The sequence below is a fragment of the Rhea americana genome, unplaced genomic scaffold, assembly GCF_003343005.1.
Source record: "Rhea americana isolate MKP2758 unplaced genomic scaffold, rheAme1 scaffold_73, whole genome shotgun sequence".
Classification (NCBI taxonomy): domain Eukaryota; kingdom Metazoa; phylum Chordata; class Aves; order Rheiformes; family Rheidae; genus Rhea; species Rhea americana.
The window spans coordinates 1247519-1271085 of record NW_028186901.1 but is presented as its reverse complement, the minus strand read 5'-3'; positions in this window follow the sequence as shown (position 1 = coordinate 1271085).

Genomic DNA, 23567 nt, shown 5'->3' with positions numbered 1-23567 from the left:
GGCCAGGGCAAACCATAGGGTGATATTGGCACTGGCAATTTCTAGCAATGCAAATTGTGCTGTGCTTTGTATAGATCAACATCACCAGCGGTCTTTGGGACTAAAGGCCTGAAGCTGGGACAATCTTTAAGGTCTCTGTGTGTATCCAGAATCTGTTTCCCCCCTTCCCACCCCTATCCCCACTGCCAACTGGTCATACACATATTTCATTTAGTTAGATACCTCACCTATGGGCTAGAGGATAGTTCTATCTCTCTGTTACTGAAACTTTAATTTGTAAGGTACAGATGATCATACCACAGTTGGACTTTAGGTCCTAGGATAACATATAAGCATGATGCCATTCTGAAGTAGGAACTGAAATCCGTTAGGTTTACTTGTTTTGTGGCTTTAGGTCCCTGTCCTGCGTAGGTGAGTGCACAAGTATACATGTAATATAATATATTACATTATATGGTCCTATTAAATCAGTAATTCAACTTCTGGGGCATAAAATCATATACCTTTGCAGCCTTTTGGCTATCAGATCTTTGGATTGAGATTCATCCCAGCTATGCTGTGTATAATTCTTGGTAGGTGACTATTGCTCTCAGATGACCGTGGAGTATGTCTAAGATAACTGTGCTGCTAGCATGAGTGTTTTAATGCCTAGCACATGATGCTATGACACTGTTCTAGTGAAAAGGTTGTGCATTAAATCAGTGTAGACTTACGTGTGCATTTTGTTGGTTTGTTTGTAATATATATTCCCCCTCCCCCTGAGCTAATCTGTTTCTCCTGTCATGGTATATTTTTTCTCCAATCAAATCCACTAGACCAAACTTAATATAAACATTACCAAAAATATATTGCATTTTAGAAAAAAAATCAAAATAAGTTAATAACCTTTTTGCTGAACTGTTGCACATTAAATGTAAACTAATTCATTTCCATAACAATGACTTTTACTAAATATAAATGGAACTCTGTTCCACAGATTTCAAAGCAAATACTGTTTTTTTTCACAATACAAATTTATTCTCCCAAACATAGCAAGTCTGCTTACAAACACTCATCCTCTGTATGATTCACCTGCGCTGGCATTAGCCTGGCTAGAGACTGTCATCCAGACATGCTAAAGCACTGGAAAATATCAGACAACTACTTATAATTGATACTGCTGATTGACTATAGATTTTCTAAGATGAATTTTGTTCCTCCCTACCAAGCTCACTGCTTTATTTGGACACTCTTGTTAAGTATTTTCTTTCAGGCTGCAAATTCTGTGGAAAAGGAATTGTATCATTTGATTTATTTGTACAACATATAACACAGTTCTACGTATGTTTGTATGTAATCAGTGCTATATCAGTGTAAATATTAAATGGCAAAATTCCTGTGAGATTGTTATCTTCTACTCAGGAAAAGAGACACTGAAATAAGTAAATAATGACTACCCTAGGATCCTTTACAAATCGATAACCTTCCAAACTAAAACTGAGTAAGATTCATTTTCAGGCCATGACAGGAAAAGTGTGTTTCTTTAAAGCACTAGTAAGTGGTTGCCATCATCCCACATATTCAACCAAAGGTAGGTTTTGTCCCAGATCATTTCAGCCATCTTAATGTTAGGCATGTAATTTCTCTTCACATTAAATGGCAAGCAATGCATCTCTGCCTGAAGAAGAGATGACATTGGATCAGAGGAATCCTTTTGTGGAGTCCAACAATCAAGTAACTAGAGTTTAGAAAAACAGAGCATGCACATTCATTTGTCTGTAGATAGCTGAAATTGGTGAAATAAATCCCAAATTAATAATGTTTAGATAGTTTGGGCTATCTTAAGTGCAACCTATCCACTATGCTGCAGAATGTGGTAATTTCTGGCCAAAGAATTCCAGGATTGGGCTGGAAGATGATGGCTGCTAAAGTTCAGGAGCATGTTATACAGAGCAGAGCGGAGACCTCACACAGGACTTAAAATGAGACAAGCAGATGCTTTCAATMTGTGTGCCTCAGATCTATGTGAAAGAAGGTATTTTGGGAATATAAAAACTTTATGCTAGCACCAGGATTATGCAAACAGAACTGTTTGATATTTTGCATATTTTCTGCTTTTTTGAGAACTATATATCAGATTTCCACTCTTGCAAATGCTTTTACTAATTGTAGTAAGGAACTCTTTGTACTTAAAAAACAGAAATGTTCCTTACTCCAAAGAGCATAAGGCAGAGATCTGGATCAAGAAATGCTTAAARAGATTATTTTTAAAGAAGACTGAGAAAGACTGTCAGGATGACAGGCCTTTGCATGTGTTCCATCCGTATGGAATAAAGTACTGAGCAGCAAAAATTATAATATACATACATGAGATAAAAATATATACATAATACAAAAGACATAATAAGAAGCATTAGAAAAAAACTATGATACCATTCTGAACATTAGTCTGATGCAATCAAAGGAAGAGGAGAAGAAGACAGCATTTAGATGTGCCTTAAGGAAGAAAGATTTTGCTTCAAGCCAACCGCATGTCAGCAAAAATATTTTTTTTCAGTTGAAACTGTTGGAAAAATRAGTAAACAATGTTCACAAACAATTTGAAATGTTGTAACTTTTTGTGTTCTAATTTTCACCCTCCTACATATACATGAAAGGTCAAAATGTTGAGTGTACATTTGCAGATAATGAGTTATGTCAAATTCTTTTTTTAAAAGCTGAAAAAATTCTGAATGATTTTCACCTCAAATCATTTCTTTTTTTTCAGATAAAACTTTCTGAAATCATAAAACACAATAACTGGTGACCATCTCTAAATGAACCTGATTTGCGATTTAAACACAAATAATGAGAACTCCTGCCTTCCTTTGTATTATTCAGTCTGGTCATGAATAGCTTTAAAGGAACAATTGCTTTCAAGAAAACCATAAAAGCTACAGGACTAGTTTTCCTACTTATGTAAATCACTATAACACTTACTGACTTTAGTGGATTTATGACGATCAACATCAGCTGAAGGTTTGGCTGAACCTATAGTGTATCTACCCGGTAATCCAAAGATGTGAGGGCATTTCTGTGCATTAAAGTTAAATAGCCTGGTGCTAAAATGTGTCACTAGAGAGAGTCTCAAACCTAGTCTGAGCCTGGATAAGTAAATATTTGAGTAGCTACTCTTGGAGATGTCTGCTGCTCTGGTTCGCTATCAGTAAAGTAGTTAGAGCCACAAAGCTGAGGTCACAACTTAGGGCTGCAGGGGAAACACGTATCTATAGGTGAACTTCTATAGATATTACCAAGATGCAGAGAGTAGGAAACTGCATTACTGAGCATAGCTCCTGTACTTGACCCCAGTTACTGCTGTGACTGCTGTAATATATATTAAAAAAGGCAAAAGAGAAAGGAGGTAAAATCTTGTGAACAGATGTAGGCAAAAATGAGAGATTTTACAAGCCATAGTTAAGGTTAAAAATATTTCTGTGATCCCCAACTTCTGCATCACTAAGATATAATTTTAGTCTTCATATACCTACACTAGCAGAACAGCAGTTATTGACTATCTAAAGGYACCAGAAGTCATGTTTTCATAATCCTGGGGTTGTTTTTCTCCCCCAACAAATATAATAATAGCAAAGCAGTCTCATTCCACTCCTACCACCCATCAGCAAATACAAATCCATCAGGGTGACAATAGGATTAAGCTGTGGGCACTGTTTGTTTGTTAGGCTTCTCCCTTAAATAACTTCCATGTGTGATGGTAAATTAATGTTGCAGTAAGTTGGTTCCTGTTGTGGGCCCAACAATAGAGCCGGCAATCCTCTTACTGTGGAACATTACTTTTGCCTGTATGCTGTCTGGCTAAACTGTTCAGTCACCCTTTGTCTCCATAGGAGAACAATGTGCATGATGATTTACCAAGTCCCAAATCCTATATTTAATACAAAGCCTTGCTGTTATGTGAAAAATAAAAAGTCTAACTCTCCCTGAATACCATTAAGAAAATTTAAAAAGGAAGAAATAGGGGCTGGGGGTGATATATAGATATATRTTTTCACATCCAAATTCAGACAAAGACCCAAGCTGAGTCTTTAAAAAGTAGGTATGAGCGAAGGGTAATGTATTGCATCGTCTCAGGGATAGGTCTTGAGCTATCATGGCTCGTCTTCCTCCATGGCTTTTTCCTTGCTTTAACGTAAGACAATTTATTTGCGGACCTACATCAGTTGTGAAGGAGAGTGGATAGAGAAGACAGGGCCAAGACTGTATCTATTCCCTGTCAACTGTATTGGGTTTTGTTTGTTCCTAGCTATTGAATTCAAGCTTGAGTACATCCAACATGTGTAAAAGCATTGATTAGTAAGAACCAAGTATCCTAAGTCTTCATGAAGCAAAGGGCCACATTGATAGAGTAGTGTAGAGGCATGACCACGACTTGTGCCAAACCTTTGATGCTTTTTCACCTGGCTGGCCAGTCACAATACTTGTAGTCATGGAGTTCACATCACCTCTGCAGGTTTTAAGTGAAGCTTGTATTACTATTGTTTAATTTCTGCCAGTATATAGGAAAGCTTGATCAAAGTTTACTAATTTTCAGTGAGCTGAACCCATTTCCTGGTTACACTGAAGGCATCACATTCTCTGACACTCCTCTGTGAGCAGAGGAGACAAGAGCGTTCGAACTGAGGGTCCTCAGTTGCTTTTTGGGGGTGTCACTTTYTCTCTCCTGTCTTTCTGGACTACAGAAATCTAGAGTAACTGCGCTCCTAAATTAGATGCCTGAAGTTGGGCAGGGTGCTTCAGAGCCAAAGTCACTGCCATTTAGAGATACCCGCAGTGACTCTGTCAGCAAGCTTGCCTGGTGATGAAAATGGCATATTTCAGAACACATTAAAATGTATTGTTTTCAAGCAAATTTCATGTGAGAAGGAAAACAAATGAAACAGAATGATGATGACAAAATATTCCATAGCAATAATTTCTGCATGGCATAGTTTGGTTTTAATTTCAAAATAGCTTTAAAAAAATCATTGCTTCAGTTCATTAGAACTGTTATACCTAGCTTTGCTCTGAATGAAATGCTCTGAGTTTATCACAACAAAATATTTGGATTGACCTTCACCTYCCTCGATTCTTTTTTTTCCTTCAGGGAATTTCACCTTGCAGCAATCGGTTTATATGTTTCTTTCCAGAGTTTGCTTGTTTTTTACAAATGAGAAAAAAAAATCACAGTTTTAAAATCTCCTATCTCACAGAAAAATCTGTGTGTCCTCTGTCCCTAGCTCTGCTGCCATCTCACAGTGTTTCTATAATAAATGAATCTGTTGCCYTCAGTTTGACTCCCGTCAGACAAAAATAAGTTCAAAATTGTCCTGATGTGCAAAAGTAGGGGAAAAAGGCATTTGCAACCGCATAATTTGTGTTTGTTACCTGTGTTCCACCCAGAAATTCCTATTCCCAGAGATCCATGGGTGCACAGCTGTACAAGCAGATTCCAAAAAAAAAACCCCAAAAAAAACCAATCTAGGCGCTGGAGACAAAGGGGTAGGTCAGATGGGCAAGGCAGGAGCAAGGACAAGACAAAAAAAAAAAAGTCACACTTTAGTTGGAAAATGGTGAGTTTTTATTGCTGTTTGCATGACCYGTGGAGTTACAGATCCTGAGTCCTCTTCCGAGGCCACCCTTTCGGGTTAGAGCTCATGGGACAGGCGAGATTCTTGGGCTGTCGTTACCCGGTGCCGGAGATAAATACATGAGTTCAATTACCAGGGCTGTCAATCTGCTGCATCTCATCAACACTAAATTTACTTTAAAGAGAGAGAAAAAAATTGCACATAATTTATTATACAGAGAGGGTGAGGAATGCAAGCAGCATGAATCTCAGCCCAAAGCACAAGAGATAATTTCCAATGTGAATAAACAGAAGGTTTCTGGTGCGGAGGTGCATTCTCAAAGTGACTTTATAAAAGCTTTCTCCTCATTCCAGCCTTCTCCCCCGCTCAGCAGCCTCCTTGAGATCTCATGTATCATTGTTTTGTGCACACCGCTTTCCATGAGATGAGTTTAATAGCATTATAAAAGTCACATTGTGCACAAATTGGGAACTTCAGCGTCTCGGTAACTGCTCTGATGCATACACACTTGCAAAGTTTTCAAAGCAGAAATGTTGAAGGCACTTCAAGGCACAAAAACATCCTTGGGTAAATTACTTCCTATTAGTATGTCACATATATCTTATATATGACTGTGGTTTCATGAAGTGACAGCCGCGCTTGACAATAAAACTTTGCACTCTTTTTTATTTATATTTTTCCTGATTTTTTTTATTTCTTCCAAGTATATAATGTCTGATGCTAAACCACTCATCTTCCTGCTACCAGTGAGACCAGCGCTGCTTACTTTGCTTRCCAATAAGCTAGAGTATTTCTACCCCATCCTCCACCTTAACTCAAGAAGCCACCTGCCTGAAATGTTAAGTAATTCTAATCACTGCAGGTTATCTTAGACAGTAGAAGGAAACATGGGCAGCTTTAAAGGGTGGTAGGTTCTAATTCTGTGACCCATTTAACATTAAAGGGAAAGAACATGAAATTAAAGCAGAATATCTAAAAAAGAGATGTTTCCTTGTCTGGATAAATTTCACCTTAGATCACAGAACCTCAATCTTTTCCAGTATCTTAAAGCTATGGAGCAAAAGCCAAAAATGCCAAGACTTCACTCTCACCTATGAAGGAAAAGTTAGGCATAATGTTTCCCTATACCAATCCGTCARTTTATCTGCAGCCTTACCCCATTCCAGATAGTGACTCCAGGTGTGTAATCAAATTGTCAGTTTTTGAATGAAAAATCAAATTTCCTTTTTTGGTTTTCTTTTATCCTTCTAAGCAATGGGACATTGAGATTAGAAGGATCTATTTCACTTCAGGTTTACAATCTATTTTACTTCCACATTTTCAATTAAAATTTTGGAATATTTTGTTGTTTGCATTAAAGATATTATGTAGAGATATTTAACACTTCAGATCTAGTAGATTAAATGAAGCTTTTGATGTACTGAKAGAAACATTTAGAAATACTTTGAAAATGGGAGGGGAAGATCCTGTTTTTCCACTTTTCTTTCCCATTCTCCATTTATATGCCACTTTGAAACAGAGAAATCACATCTTCTTAACAAATTTGGGTCATTTTAATGGCCCTGTAAAATTTTCACCAGAATATATTTCTTACATTTTATGGCTGACACAAAAAATGAATTATATATAGCTAAATTTCAGAAAATAACCTGTGTATCAAATCTATATTTCGATCCAGATAAATTTACAAGGTTCATTTAACTGAGCTGTAAACACTCTTTTTACAACTAAGGGAAAGATTTTCTAAATGGATCTGTTTTCAGTTTAACAACTAAAATGAATAGATCTGGAGGGACGGGAGAGTGAAGAGTGGAAGCTTAGTACTCAGTAAGTCTTTTCTGAAAATACAGCCACAAAGTCTGATCTTTCAGATTCTCAAAATAATGTTCAAACATGGATCTAGGACTGAACTTCACAATTATATTTCTTTTCTAAACCTATCTTTACCATAAGACTCTGAAATTCATATTCCATTCAAAAGCACATATTAAGTCATATTAAGCCTAAAAAGATTATTTTATCACACTCACCATCATCAAAAAGGAAGCTGACAGGCGTTTTCTTAAATTTATTTTAGGCACACAGTGCTCCACGTTTATACTCGCTAAAGAACACAGAAAGTGTATTACTTATATATGCATTTTATTTTGAATGGAAGGTAATAATGTCTTTAAAAAACTAAGAAAACTTAAGGCAAGAAAACATATAAAGACCATCTGTACTCTTTGAAAGACAGAATCCAGCTTAGCATTAGTGAATCACAAAGGTTTCAACCATTTAAATATATATACATATATATATACACACACACACACACACACACACACATATATATATAYATATATATATATATTTGAGGAATTAGACTATCCAATCCCAGATCTTAATCTGTAGGAGTTTTATTTTTTCAAGATTATATGGCATCATAAATCATATACAAACCATATCTGAAGCATAAAAAGTCTCCTGTAGACGCACCAAACAATAGAACTTCCTTAGATAAAGCTACAAAGGTTTAATTTTAGTTCCTTTTTAGATAGTGACTCTTTAAGGAAATTTTCAAGAAATTGTCGATAAACCTAGGAAGGAAGGAAGAGAGAAAGAAAGAAAGAAAGAAAGAATGAAAGAGAGAAAGAAGGAAAAAGAAAGAAAGAAAGTAAGAAAGAATTAAAGAATGAAAAGGAAATTAAAAAGAAAGAATGAAAGAATAAGAAAGAAAGAATCTCAGAGGCATAGCTGAATCCAGGGGGATTGCAATGGACTGTAAGGCTCAGCCTCATCAGAGAAAGTCTTATTCCCCATGGGAGCTGCATTGAAAGGGAATAATTGACTACAGAATAGAAAGAATTGATTCATATTCTTTGAAGTCAAATCAAATTCTTGCTCCTGAAAAATTCCTTTCACAGATTAAGGGCCAAGTTTTCTTTCGCATCCTGTGAAAGTACAACAAATTACTCCAATATGAGTGAGAGGAGAACCTGTCTACAAACATTTGGTTCTTAAATCAAGGAAACAGAGTATTTCTATATGCATTGATTATTCTGTTGACCATTTCACTGCAGCAAATCTCTGTATGGCAATTCCTAATCTTTTTTTCAACATAGTTATACTCATATTTCCCCCAAAGCATTTTTGCTCCTTCCACCAGCACAGTAAGAAATGTGACTCAAGGGTAGCTACATATGAGTCTTTCTTATCCTTTCTTCTCAAAAGAAAATTGTAATTTTTTAACTGACTATTTTATATCAATACAGTACAAGCTGTTTGCAAGAACAGCAAAAGGTATTAAGAACTGCACTTGACAYTCAAAGTGGCAAGTGTTATGATCTATACAATGGCTCTTTCTTCTTGCAGAAATTTGTTCTACAGTCACAGTGTGATTCCTAAAAAACGTCCTGTCTTCAGTACAAAAAAGCTTCATAGTACAAAGCCTCTATCTTCACYGAGGACTGTTCCTTATTTCATAAGAAGAGAAATTTTTCACTAATTATCTTAGGGTGTTTTTTTAGTCTTCAAGTTACTTTTCCAGATTTTATAATGTAAGGTTCAAGACTTTGAATTTGACCTGACATCTGTGAGAAAGCAGAGTAAAGAACAGCAGACAGAGCTGATTTCCTTCCAGCAGCAAGGGAATGGATGGTGTGGTGGTAATCCTCCATGAATTTAGGAAGTAACTATCAAAAATAACTGGTTATATATTTGAAACAAGGCAGTGACTTTCCCAGTTCCACATGGTGAATAGTGACATTTCCTGCACTGACTTTAACAGGACATCCTGTGGAATGAGACATCGTTCCATGCAAGCATGTCAAAATCTGGGCCAACACTTTACAGCAAAAGAAAAGGGAGACAACTGTCTTGAGTAAGCCAGATCAACATTACYGAGCTCTGGTCTTTCAGAAATTCAAACCCTTTCCTGCTGTTTGTGTGGCCTTTGATGTTACAGGCTCACCTTTGTAAAAGGCATTTTGCAGCAGACACCTCAGATTGTTGTCCTTTTAAATCCAGACATGACAACCAGCTGGACGTCCGCAGTGACCTCTTCCATGGCACAGTAGAACAAATCAGTGGCAGGGCGCTCGAATCACTGCGAGAAYAAAAGAGATCCCTCCCTCTCCTGGAGCCCGTGAGTATTTTCACCTCTTTTTACGTTGCATTCAGGTTTCCTTAYTTAGCCTGCTAAAAGTTAGACATCTTAGTCTAAACTAGTCGTTTAGGATTCCTGAATAGTCAACMGAAAGAAATATGTACCCCCGAAAGGGCACTTCGCCTCATCCTAAAATAAGCCTCTGGAATGAATCAGCAGAACTGTCCGCTGAATCGCTCATATCTTTCCATTGACTATAAGGGGTGATTAGGGTAACTCACATCTGTGAGGTTTAGATATCTATATTTATATAYGAGGAGTCCCACTTCCCTTATAGCATTCCAGTTTTCCTTTCTGCAGAATTATGCATCAAAGAGAGGGAGCAATGAAGGCCACATATTCAAGTCTTGCCTCTTATAAATACTTGGCTAGGTAACATAATCGCAGTATGAGTTGAGGACTGATTTGAACAGGAAAAAAAGACTTACGTTGGTCACCTTAGTTATAGTGGAAAAAACATACCATAAGCATAAAGCAATAATATCAATCTCACTTTTATGCTCATGCACACACACAAGCCCACACTCACACACACACACGCAAAGAAAAGGAAACAAGGTAAATTTGGTCTCAATTTACGTAGATGGATAATAAGACTTTCAATTATTGTTGCATTATTTGTTAGTGTGTGGATGAAAGATTAGGTGACAATATGCAAAATATATTTTCTGCATATTATAATATTTAGTAATGTCATTTGATTTTTTATATGTTTCATTAAATTGTTTTGTGGCTTTATTATCTACCCAGATGCACAGCTCAGAAATACAATTATTCAGATTTAGAAGCTATAAAATTTGGCATGCATTTACTTGTATTCAGAATTCCTGCATGCTAAAGAGAAATTACTGCATTCTCCCCACATAGCTCTGTTCTCATGCCTTTGCCGAACCATTCATTAAGCGGAGCACATTATAGAAAATACACCATTTATGTTAAGGAACCCTCTGATAACAGATGTATTTGTACAAAGCAAATATTTCAATATATCATAACCTTTTGATCATGACTATAATAGAAGCAAACCTATACACATTTTCTGTAATGCATATCTCTGTTATACGGTTATTGAGAGGGGGGAAAATGAGTGCTATACATTATATGTTGTGAGAAAAGGTATCTGCAGACAGAGGTTGACAATYCTTTGAAAACATTATTGAATACAATACAAATTGTTCTGGTTTATAATAGATGTTTTGAGGTTGCATTTAAAAGCATGTTTCCTAGCTGAAGCACAGGGAATTTTCCTTTGGACAAGTTGTTCCAGCTTTGGTTTGCCGTTGCTGTGTTTCATAAATCAAGCACTCAAATATACAACACAATGTCCTGCAGTTGTCCCATGTCCTGTAGTTGCAACCAAGTCTGTCGCTGTAGGAAAGCAGGGCAGAGGGCAAGTCGTCAGGTCTGTCCTGGCAGGATGGATTTGAATTCCAGTGTCTGCCATGCCCTGCAAGGCCACCTCATGGCTGTGGATCCAGTCTGGGCCATGAGCAATGATCCTGAGCCACAAATCAGATAAAAGCACCCCACATTGCATGGTATATGTCTACTAAGTCTGGGTTTTCCACCAAGGGCTAGAATGAGCCTCAACTGCTTATGAATGAACAAATAAATACATCAAGGAGAGAGTGTTATTGCTCCACCTGTATCCCTTTTACCTTGCTCTACCTACAATAGGAACCACAGCAGCATCCTGCTTTCCTTTCATCGGCAYGTTCATTCTTGCACCACCCTGTCAGGCAGATGAGTGCCACGATCTACACTTCAAAGCTCAGGATCCAGACTGCAGACTGCATCACTGCTACAATGTTCCTGGAGCATCGGGCCATGGTCCCTGCTCCCCACTCACACTTCAGGTCCAGCTCTGACCCAGCTGGCACTCCTACAAGGAAAATCCACACGTTATATGTCAGGGAGTCCCCAAAGGCAGTCTTGAGGACTACATCAAGGAGCCCTGGAGCTCTGGGCTTCCATCTACTCCAGCAAGACTGTAACATGACTGTTGCAGGTCTCTGAACAGCCAAGCTGTCTGTCATCCCTACATATACATTGTACATGCAGGCAGATTGCGTAGTGTGAGTATATCCATGAGGAGAGACAAGGACAACCTGTGTGAGTGTTCTTTAGGCTTCAGGTCACACAACAGACAGGCAACAGAGGCACAACGTAGCTATCCCCAAAGAGACTGTCCTAGCAATGCGGGAAGCCTGTGGCACATCAGCCACTGAGGGTACGGGAATTGCTCATCTTTTTACCACTTTGTCCGAAAAGTAAAGTGGCCTGCAAACAGCRAAATTGGACTGAATATCTCTACCTTGCAAAAGCCAAGGAGCTGGTCCTTCTTTTTCTTCTGCTGGAATTATTAAACTGTAGAATAGCATTTTTTAAAAAATGAATAACTTCTACTTCAAGGTTTCTGATTAGGGTGTAAGAGCTTTATTACATGAATGAAATCAGTATAATCTTTTTTGACTAAATGTACACACATAATGCAGATCACTTTAATTCCCATTTATGCAGAGGTATAGAAATTTTTTTCTTTATCCTAATGGATAGAATTTCAGGCAATTATGCTGTTTATATTTCATAGGCCAAACACTGTTTATTTTTTATGTTAATTTACAATAACTCTATTGACTTCAACATAGTTACATTGGATTTACATTACTATAAATGACAGTAGATGTTGGTCCTTAAATGACTATAGGGATTTTGGATTACCCAATGGATTTGGAAAACCACACTCAATAATTCTGCTAAAAATGTCTTTATTCCTGAGGCCATTTAATATTTATGCACTTGTTTCAAGATTGTTTCTACACAGTACAATGATTTATTATGAACCAACACTTACATAATAAACTATAATAAAACAGATATTTAGGTTTGCTTATGTTTACCACAGAGTCAGTTCAAGGCATCTGAGAATCCTCTTTGGTTTGATTTTAATCAAGTATGTTCAACATAACGGAGAAATCTGACTTGATATAACCCACAAACCTGCACAACTGACAAACAGACTGTCCTGGGCTGAYGGATGCTCGTGGATATTTTTTGTCAATCTTAATTCCTTTCCTTGGGATGTGCCATTTCCTCCTCTCCATCTAATTCTCTTTTACAGTTGGGGCTAAGGCTTACCAACAGTGGAGAGAAAGGGATCTCTGTCTGTCTTGGTACAGAGCTGAGCTATTTTACACAAGGGCAAGTATTCTAGGTGTTTCTAAATTGTGAGGGAAGCAGATGTCTCTCACTTGCGTATGCTTTTTTGTTTCTACATTATATTCTTTCCATTATTAATTGCAAAAATACTTTGAATARCTCTCAACTTTTTCAAATCATGAGTCATCTCTTTTAATGTCTGTGCAAGTTTACTTGAACAGCATGTTGTCTCGAGGAAGAAAATGCCTTGCTCTTCATACATGTGGATATCTTCCACTAATGTCATCGAGTAGTCTCTTATTTACACTGGATAACTGGCTGAAGGTTGAATGAGGACCTTAACCCTGGGACCAGAAAGTTATAAATTCTTTTGTTGTTGTTGTTGTTGTTGTTGTTATTTAAGAAAACTCTGAACCTAAATTCTATACATTTATAAAAATATCATGTTGATGTATGACATTTAAACTGAAAGCACTAAAAACTAAGAGCTCCCAAATTCTCCATGTACTTCCCTACTGATGCCTGCTATCTTTCAGTAACCACAGATGCCTTTAACTTAACTTTTCACATGTTTTATTCACCCTGTTTTGTTCTCCATCMAGAAAGAAATGTTAGTCATCGCCCTATCAACCACATAAAAAGTGGATAAAATAAATACAGGCCTTGATATATCATCAGCTGCTGTTATTCTTATTTTAAGTCAAAAGAATACCATTTCCACAAGTGTACTCAGTCTCACATTATAACATCTCTCATGTGCCCAGAGCTACATCTGGGTTTTTCAAAGCTACATCATGGCATAAGCCTCATCACTGGCATGAGAGGAGAAAAACAGGACTAGTCATCAGCACCTGCAAGATCAAAACTGGTTTAACTTTCTGAAGGAATTGCTGTGGTTCAGCAGTAGGTGTTTGAGCTTGGTAAAGCAATCACTGGGAGAAATTCTCCAGCTTCATTCTATGCAGTAAGACCAGATGGCCATAATGTAAGTTTATGGCCTATAAATCTATGAATTATTATTTCTGAATTCCTATATTGCAAAGTGAGAAGAATTAGCAGGGGCTTACATATGTGGTTAACCAACAGAACTGRGGATGTTGTAACTTCCTGTTATTTATATATTACTGCATAAACAACAGTTTTTATTTTTACCATTTAAGTGCATGCATTAATTGAGCTGAAAAAACAGTAAAAAGCAAGTACTGCCCCATCTTTTCTTCAGAGTACTCTGCTCTCCAGTTACCATGGAGCCATTCGAGCATCACATTTGGTGTTTAACAGAAATTCCTGCTATGTGATGATTGTCATACACCCAGGAAAAGAGCTCACTGATTATTGAGCTCAAAATTTGACAAGAACTTAAAGTCATCAAAAAGGTACATGCATCATAAGAGCAGGGGACTAAAACAACTTTGGAAGGAAACGGAGCTTTTTTGTTAAAGAGGCTAAAAGAAAAGCTGAAGCAGAGTTATTGCCCTGAGATGGTTGAGCGAGCAGTGCCAAATGGAGAGACTGGGGAAGATGAGACCCTTCCTGTCCATAGATGCTTCCAAGTGAAATAAAAAATGTAAAAGGAAAACGGCTACTACTACTCTCAAAGGGAAAAAAAAACGCTTTAGGTTAGGGCCAATGCCAAATATTTTCTACTTGAAAAGTCGTAGTTTTGGCTTGTACTTTTACAAGAAATTCCACACATTTCTGCACATTCAGGATACTGTATATTTTGCAGGCATTGCTTCCACACTTCRCCATTTAGATCAGTTTTGACACCTGAACTAGCTCACTACAAATGAGCCACGCAGTGGTCAGCAGAGAGATCTGCACAGATGACAGTGATAGCTCCGGGATAGGACAGTGGAATAACATAACTGAAAGCTTTGGGCATCCTCAAAATAGAGCAAGTATTTCAAAGTTGCAAACTCTGTACCACAAAAACAAATATATGAGTTTGATTCAACAAGGTTTTTAAGTCGATCAGTAAGTCATTACTAGTCATCCTGTTGCAAAAGAGAGGGAAAATATACGGATGAGCAATATAGAAAAAATATCTGCCAATCTAACTATTCAAACCGATGCCAGGCAGAGATGTCCTGTGAATATGTGATGCAAATCTCAGTAAAGAATTGCAAACACAGAGCATTCATTTAAAAGGGCCTAGCTATAAAGTGCTATGTGTAAGTGTAAAATGCAGTTGTTCAGGGTGGGCACTACTATTATCTCTTAAGGCAATCATGGTCAAAACCAAAGGTGAGTGGCACAGGATTCAYTGATGCTAACAAAGAACAGCACTGATGCACTTAAATGGACTTAAATTAGTCTTTATATATAGATGTAGTAAAAAATATGTATTTATTTATAAAAGGCAGTTATTCTCCACCTTGACCATAAACCACAGGTAAACATTTTGTGGCCTCCCACTAYGATGCTGAAAATATAGTTTTCTCTTTTTGATATGATTTTCAAGTTAAAGACAGACTTAGCAGACAGCTAAAAGCTAGCGTCCCTCTCCCAGATAGGTTGTGGAGTCTCCTTCTCTGGAGATATTCAAGGCCCGCCTGGATGCAACCCTGTCTACCATGCTCCRGGTGATCCTGCTGAGGGGGGAGGTTGGACTAGCTGATCTCCAGAGGTCCCTTCCAACCTTACTGATTCTATGATCTATGGGAAGCACAAAAGAGCACAGCGCAGAGGTATGCTCTGAGCTTAATCTTTGATCTAGCACAAGAGAATGCCTCTCATCTGAAAAAATTCAGACCRTGCTTGCTAGATCAACCACACAGGACGAGACCCTGCAGATCTGGGCAGGTACAGCATGATATCCAGTCCTGAAGACACATTGCCAGGGTGACTGAGGAGGTTGAGTTGCCTAGTAACACTACCTAGTGAGGGGCATATAGGATAAGAGTAAATAGTCTAGAGCACTTCCTGAGCCTCCCGGATCATGGCTGCATCCAGATGCTGCACATAATTCTGGGGATCTACTAACACCAGTTAAGAATTGAAAAATCTAAGGAAAAAGAAARAGCTAGGAAAAAAATGTATGCTAGACAAATATAAAGTGACATTTAAGAAGTTGTCAAGACTTGCTATACATGCCAAAAATATAAGCCCAGTCTAAGTCAAAAAAATCCAATGTCAATGACTCAGGAAAAAAGGGAAAAAAAGCTCTCTGGAGCAAAGCCGACATAGGTCTGATTATGCTGACAGGAAAAAAAATGTACTTGTTCTAGAATATTATTCTCACTTCCCTGAGAGCTTACTAGGAGACACTATGGCTAAACAGGTAATCAGGCATGCCAAACCTATTTTTGCTAAATATAGTACACCTGCCATCATAAAGTCTGACAGTGGGCTACAGTTTAGTAATTTACTGATGGGAATTAGTTGTCTCAAACAGTAAAGATGCCCCAAGCGTCCATCCCGCAGTTTAATGAAGCTGCCACCTCGGGAAGACTGAGCAGGAGACATTTGGAGATGAAGGGGACAGGGGCTGGAGGGGAAATAAAAGGGACATTTTGCCAAAGAAGGTTTCACACGAGCACCAAGCACAGCAAGACAAGGTGAACCCGAAGATGCAGCTCTCTCAAAGCAGCTGGATCAGATATCTCTCAGCAAAATGTCTCAGTATGTTAAAGGACTCRCTCCCTGACATTAAGGGAGATTGGCAAAAATAACACACGTGAACAAACACACGTTCTAACTCCTGATGATGTTCCCAATAGCACTGATATCTCAGGAGAAACTTAATAATTTAAGCAGCTAGAGATGAATCGATTAATTTAAATGTGTTAATGAACTGAATATGATAGTTACAGATGTTTTTCACTGCATGTCATATACATACTTTCTGTCAAGCCTATTCTTATTTTTTGACTAAGAAGGGAAAGCATAACCTGTGCTAGGAACTGTGCCTTTCAATGACATAAGGGGGTCTGATTRTTCCTATCTTAGTCACCTAAAATTAAGTGCCAAAATCAAAGGTAGTCAAACAAGATCTATTTCTGATCAGTAGAGAGGAACAGACACCTTCACAAGAGGMTTCATTTCTCCCCAAAGCAGGTATCTGAGGCTGGGCAAATGTTTTCTCTTGCTGGAGAGGTCTCCAGCTCCCCACTGGCTGTATGTGGGRCATGATAGTAATTCAGGCTTAGGTGTCTAGCTTCAAGATCTTTAAAGTCGAAAGAGTTAAATCCTGTCCTTAGCTTCACAGAAAAAGCTAGATTAGAAGCATTCAGAGTAGAGGGTTGTTTTCAGTGACCTTAGGCCATGCCTTCAACAGGAAAGTTTTCTATTGCTTTGCCATGGACTCCTACATGCAGCAGGGATCTGTCCTACCACCCTTCTGCAACATTAGATCCATTTCCCAGAGAATTTCTACTACAGTTAATTTCAAAGTCCCAAGTCAATTTTCTCACTACTTTTATTTCTGCACACCTTAGAGTCCTTCTTTGCAGCTGTAGCAACCCAAAACCTAGAGAACAAACCAGAGTCAGGACATCTGCATTTCCCTTTGGCTTCATCTGTTCCCTCAAGCATGCGGCTATTGGCTACAGYTCTGTGTATATAAGATCAGATTATTTTACATAGCATCTACCTCAACATTAAAACTGTGATCTGCAGCKCTCATGTGTCCCAAAATGCTAACAACAGAGCACTCTGGAAAGCCGACTGGTTGGCCGCAGGGATTGGCAGTAATGGCCTTCATTTCTGCATCCCAGTTTGAAGCTAGTCCATGGTAGATAGCAAACAAGCATTGCTACCATCTGATGGTTGCTTGAGGAAGTGAGTTTAGATGCTGCAAATGTTCATCTCAGAAAAACCACCACTCCATCACATCAAGAAACACTCTGTTGGCAGCTTTCTGACTTGTAAAGGAAAAATTTCCTGGATTTAGTTTTATTTCTAGCTCCTCTCACATGACTGTAAGGAGAACAGGCATAAAATATGAACAGAATTGAAAACTGGAGACTTTTGTATAATAATATCTGTGTGAAGGACTGATGTGTGCTTTAACTTAGTCAGATGTTTTCTCCAAGGGAATTTAAAGAAGCATTATATTAAAAAAATATTTTAATAACAAAGTTAAAATGCTATTATTTTAAAACAGCTTCACTGGAGAAAAAACCCTTTGTTTTCATTTTAAAAGTTTAAAATAATTTTGCCTTCATTTTCAGTGCATGGGTAAAACAGAGATCACTTTAAAACCCTTYAGTGTTTTGTTTACATGTCTTACTCATGTGAGTGAAAAACTGAAGCACTGAGCTATTAAGCCTTAAAATTACAGGTATTGTATTGAGATAGTCAGTTCCTGACCTTTCAATATCATCTTACGTGATATTTTCCATCTGCAAAACTGTCAGTAAATTCTTTCTTCACCGGATGCTCAGAAATTTGGTAAAGGAAAATAATTTTCCTCCATACAAATATTTTCTGCCCATATTGGTTTATCCCTAGTATCCATCCTTAACCCTTTCTTGTCTCCTTGCCCCATACTGCCCCAAACTTTTTAATAGATGCATCTTCCTATTTCCCTCAGATGTCCAGTTCAGTTCATGTCCAGTCTCCCCTTTTCTTCCCATCAGTACCAAATACAAGTTTCTCTTTCCTTTTTTCACTTTTTCCTCTCCCTCTCCACCCCAATCTCCCACTCAAAAAATTCCTTATCCTAAGTTACTTAAACCATTTTAGGGCCAAATCTTCTCTTACCTGCATTTGCATCAAACAATTTCCTCCTCTTCTCCAACTAGACAYATCTGAGGAGAATATAAAGGAAGGAGGACCAGAGAAAGCACAGGGGAGACAATACTGAAATGGTGAACCTGTCCGAGCCTACAGTAACTCTGAACTGCAATTGGARTGAAAATTGAACTTAGCAGTTGAGATTTAAAGTATGTCTAACAGGCATAGAGAGTTTGTGAATTTTAAAGGCCTGTACCTCAGTTAAATCCCGAGCACACCAAGGACACATATCACAACCAAAGGTCATCATCTGAGGTCTTGAGTCCTTACTCTAGTATCTCATAGAGTTGGAACTTAATTAACAAAATTACTAGAAATTCCTAGCTAGGACAAGCAATATATTTTTCTGTAGTTATGTTCTCAGGAAGAGCTAGTGYTTTTAGTCAATATTTTTCTATAAAGGCAAACACCCAAGATGGAAAAACTGGAAGGAACTGGATAGACCGTCTTGCAATGGGAAACATCATGAACCTTAACAGGAAACAGAGCAACCAGAGCTGCCTTTCTGAGAGGAAATTATCTACTTTTTAGAAGTAATAAGACCCCACAGCATCTAATGAATCCATTATCTAGGACTATTATCTGCTATATAAAGTGTCAAAATCTCCACTTAAAAAACATTTAAAGTTGCAACTTGGTATCATTTACATGGTTTACAAATCACATAGTTTAAAAATCTTAAGTAGTGAAAATATTGAGACTCTCACATTGCCCACAAAATAGACAAATGCATGAGTCATGTTAGTTGCCAAGGAATGGTCATTTAAAACGGTACAACAATAAGAACTCTGACTCAAGACTTGTTTTATTTCTCATTCTAATTTTGATAGCTAAGCATATTCTTTATAGACTAATAAATTTATACAATATAAATTAATAGTAAAATTAATATACGTGAAATCTCATTTGAAGTAAAATAACATACTTTTTCTACATATGATGATTTCTTCTTGAAGATAAATGCATTTGTTTATGAAGCGAACAAAAGAGGGGATAGTCATTGCAATGTATTCCTTTGCTTTTGCACATCTGGATCTTTGTACATACTCTGAAAGGTGTCGCTGCTTCAAAATTTGCTACAGAGTGGTTATCCTTGCCGTAATGGTACTTAAGCATCATATCCCTTTTTAGTACCATTACGTAGTTTTAGACCCTTTTCTCCTTACAAGGTCAAGAAATCCTTTTCTCCAGGTTCCAGAGAGAAGAAATTTGGACAAAAGAAACTTAATGACTTACCCCAAGTGATTCAGATAGCATAGAAGATAACCAAACAGGGTTTTCAATAAAATGTGTCTCTGACACATGGACAATAGTTGTTCTCTGTTCCATAATGCCTAGAAATAAAGTGATGGGTCTACCCCCGATGGGACTCAGGACTTTTCTGGGATACAGCAGAGTCCTCCCTTCTCGGGTGCTGAATTTTGGTGGCTGAGACTGCAATTTTACTGTGGAAAAGCAACAGTCCCTGCACGGGAACCCATAACTATTACTGATTAAAGCATCGTTCTGTAAGTCCCAGAACAGCACTGGTGTTACAGAAAGAGCTGCTACTTGTCACATTTACAAAGACCATTGCTACAGGTATCATACTCCGTAGTGTCTTTTATAAATTACAGTCAAATAGCAGAGGGAGACASAGAAAAACAGGCAATCAAAGCTGAAGGTAAAATCATTTCTATTGACAACAATTTGTGAAATAAACTCCCTATTACCTAAAGATGACTGCATGTTTCAAGTATTAGGATTTAAACATTAACTCTGATTTCAAGATTTTATTCCTTTCTAATTTACACTGTCCACTGCATTTTCCCTGTGTTTTTCAGTCAACTGTAGATACAGTCCAACTTTCTCAAACCTTCTCAAATGCTGTATTTTGAAACTTAAAAATAGAAATGCATTTTTTTTACTTTTTTTAAAAAAAGGTCAGTACTGAGGGTTTTCTTATTTCTTAAAAAAACAAACAGACAAACTTAAAGTAATGATTAGATCCAAATACTGCATAACCCAACTACTAGAAAGAATTGTTCAGTTACAATTTATGTCTTCAGACACTGCAAGCACATGAATTATCAGAAGGATTCAATAGTACATAAARGTAAATGACAGCAATAAGCAATTTTTTTAATAGAAAAAAGCAGAGATGTCCGACAAAAATCAGAAACAGGGTAATACTTCCTGCCTTCCTGCTTACCTTCCTTTCCTGTCTCCTGTATGACCTAGCATTGAAAAAAAAAGAAAAAAGGAAGTTCTTATTTTTCTCCATTTCTTTCATATTAAATCTGAATAGTCTAAGTTGAATAGGATGCTGAAAGGAAAATAATGTTAGAATTGCACTTAAGATAGTAGCTGRTTGGGTTCTGACTTGTGTGAAACTCGAGGAGGATCAACATCACTAAGGAAAAGAAAAATTGAAACAGAACTTACAGTGATTTTTAAATAGGAATTAACACAAATATGACCCTAGTGAGTAACGGACAATCAAGGATTGGACTAAAAATGGCAAATCAAAATCAGAGCTCTGAACATAGATCTGCTACTACATTGTCAAGTCATACATGTCTTGTTTGTTTTCAAAATAAAATTTAAGGAGTGGGTGCAATTTGTTTAGGAAGAAGGAAACTAGTGTGAGACAAGCTAATGGTTCTGCTTTTCAAAAGCTGCCAAACAAGTGTGACGAATTGTTCTTCAGAGCTACTGTGGAYAGGAAGAGAAGGAATGGACTTAAATTACAGCAAAGCAGATTTAAATTAGACATCAGGAAAATGTTCTCCTGATGGCAAATAGTTAAGCAGCTGAGTAATTTGTTTGGATAGCTTGTACCATCTCCGTTGTTGGAGTTTCTTTAACACAGGGTGAACTGCTAWCAGGCATGCAATAGGCAGAGATACTCGACCTCAGAAGGACAAAAGAAGAGATTATTTTATGTTTCTACATTCACTACGGTCTAACCCTGAGTCTGCTCCCAAGTATTACTAACTGAAGTTAACTTTTTTTTTTCTTGTCCAAGAACATAAATTCTCCATAACATACAGAACCTGAAGATAAGTGTATTCTGGACACCAAAAAAGATGGATGGTTGCTCTTTATCAGACAGTACCTAGTTGCTTGATTGTTCTGCCCCCAAGCTTTTGTTCCCCAAAGTAAGGACCAGCAAAGAAAATAGAGCAGCCAGTTACAAATAATGAAATAATCTAGTAAACTGGAGACCTAATTTAGAAAATATTCATGAGATTTCAAGGCTAGGATATTTGAGGCAAAAATAGAACCCTTCTTTTCAATGATTTATAAGATTGCTTTAGAGAGACAGAGGAGAACATATACAGTGAAGTAGTAAGTGAAAATACCAGTAATTGTTGACATGTTGCATTTTAAAGAGTAGCAGCACCATTTGCCCTCCTGAATTTTGTATCAGTACTTCCACRAGCTTTCTGATCAGCACAGATGTGACTTTGGTGGGCATGGGAAAGACATGACCTCAGTTATTCCCTTGACCTAGAAATGTCAGGGTTAATCTGATCTTCCACTTAATATCTAGGTTGCCTGCCCCTCTTTCTGGGAGTACAGCTTTGAAGACAAATACTAAGCAACAGTGATCTAACCACTAAGCTTTCAATTCAAAACTCTCAGCTGCTGTCTTATCCCCTTTGCCAAACTCATGAGTTTTTTATGAATGTAACTCTTACTTTGATTTTTGCCTACTACTTCAAGCCCCTCGAATTAAAGGTTACTATTTCATGAGATTAAAATAGCCTCATAGGAGATAGGTTTCCAGAAGCACAGCACAAACAAAATGGCAGCTCTCCTCCAAATGCCCAGTAGATGACATAGAGTTGCTTAGGCACATTRTCATAAGATAATTATCAGTCAGCAAATGATAAAATTGGATGCTGCTTCATGCCACCTAAAACAATTAAGTGAGTTTTTGGATTTTTCCTGTAAATTTATGGGCTTACCTCCACCTAAGTTTTTCCTTTGGCATTTGATCAGTAGTTTGGATATCACTGAAAGTGAGAATACAAGTGTTACTGAAAGTCAATATTTTAAAAATCTATTTTTTTCTATTATTTTGGAAGCAACTGGAACCTTTTGAATATCCCAGCAACTAATAATTAAATTTCTTCACTGTGGATGAACATAAGAGGCCTTTAGCATTTCTGATAATCTTTGCTAAAAGGCCTTCAGCTTTCTGAGAAAATGTTAGGTCAGTGTGAATGCATAGGAACATTTCTCCCCTAGGTCCCAGAAGCAGTGCAACCCGTGTTTCATGTTTGGGATCAAAACAGGTCCACTGCTACACACTGTGTCCATCGGTTTGAAAAATGGAACTGAAAGTGGTTTCTACTAGTTCTGCCCAACATTTTGCATGGTTCTTGTTAAGCCTATTTCGCCTGTAGAAATCTGACTCTTTGAGAGTGAAAATATGCCCATTTTTAAAAGGACATTTGAAAGGAGGAGTGTGGGGCAGAGTAGGAAGGCGAACAAAAAGAGCATGGTTAGTTACTTGCTTCTAAATGCTAAATCCCATTAGTAGTTTCGTCCTTGCAGTGCTCACACCCTCAGCTTTTTTGCCCATTTTCCTTCACTGATCAGTTAGCTATATTATCCCACTACCCTTCCTCACCTCTCTCTAAATTCTCCCACTTGCTCTGTCTGAGACCTACATCAGTATCCWGCACCTCAGATGGCTCAGTAGTTCTGGAAACCTTATCCCATACTCTTAGAAAGCTCTCAAGCATCGCTCTTTGGTCAGCAGTTCTCCAGCATTTAGTTCTACCTTCCCTCATCTTCCCTTCAACACCCTTGTAATTCATCAAACCCTATTTAATTATTGCTTTCACGGCTGTGGTAGAGTTCAACCAAGAGCTGAAATTCACTGTGCTGTATGAACACTTAAGCAGAGTTACTGTTGCTGAAAA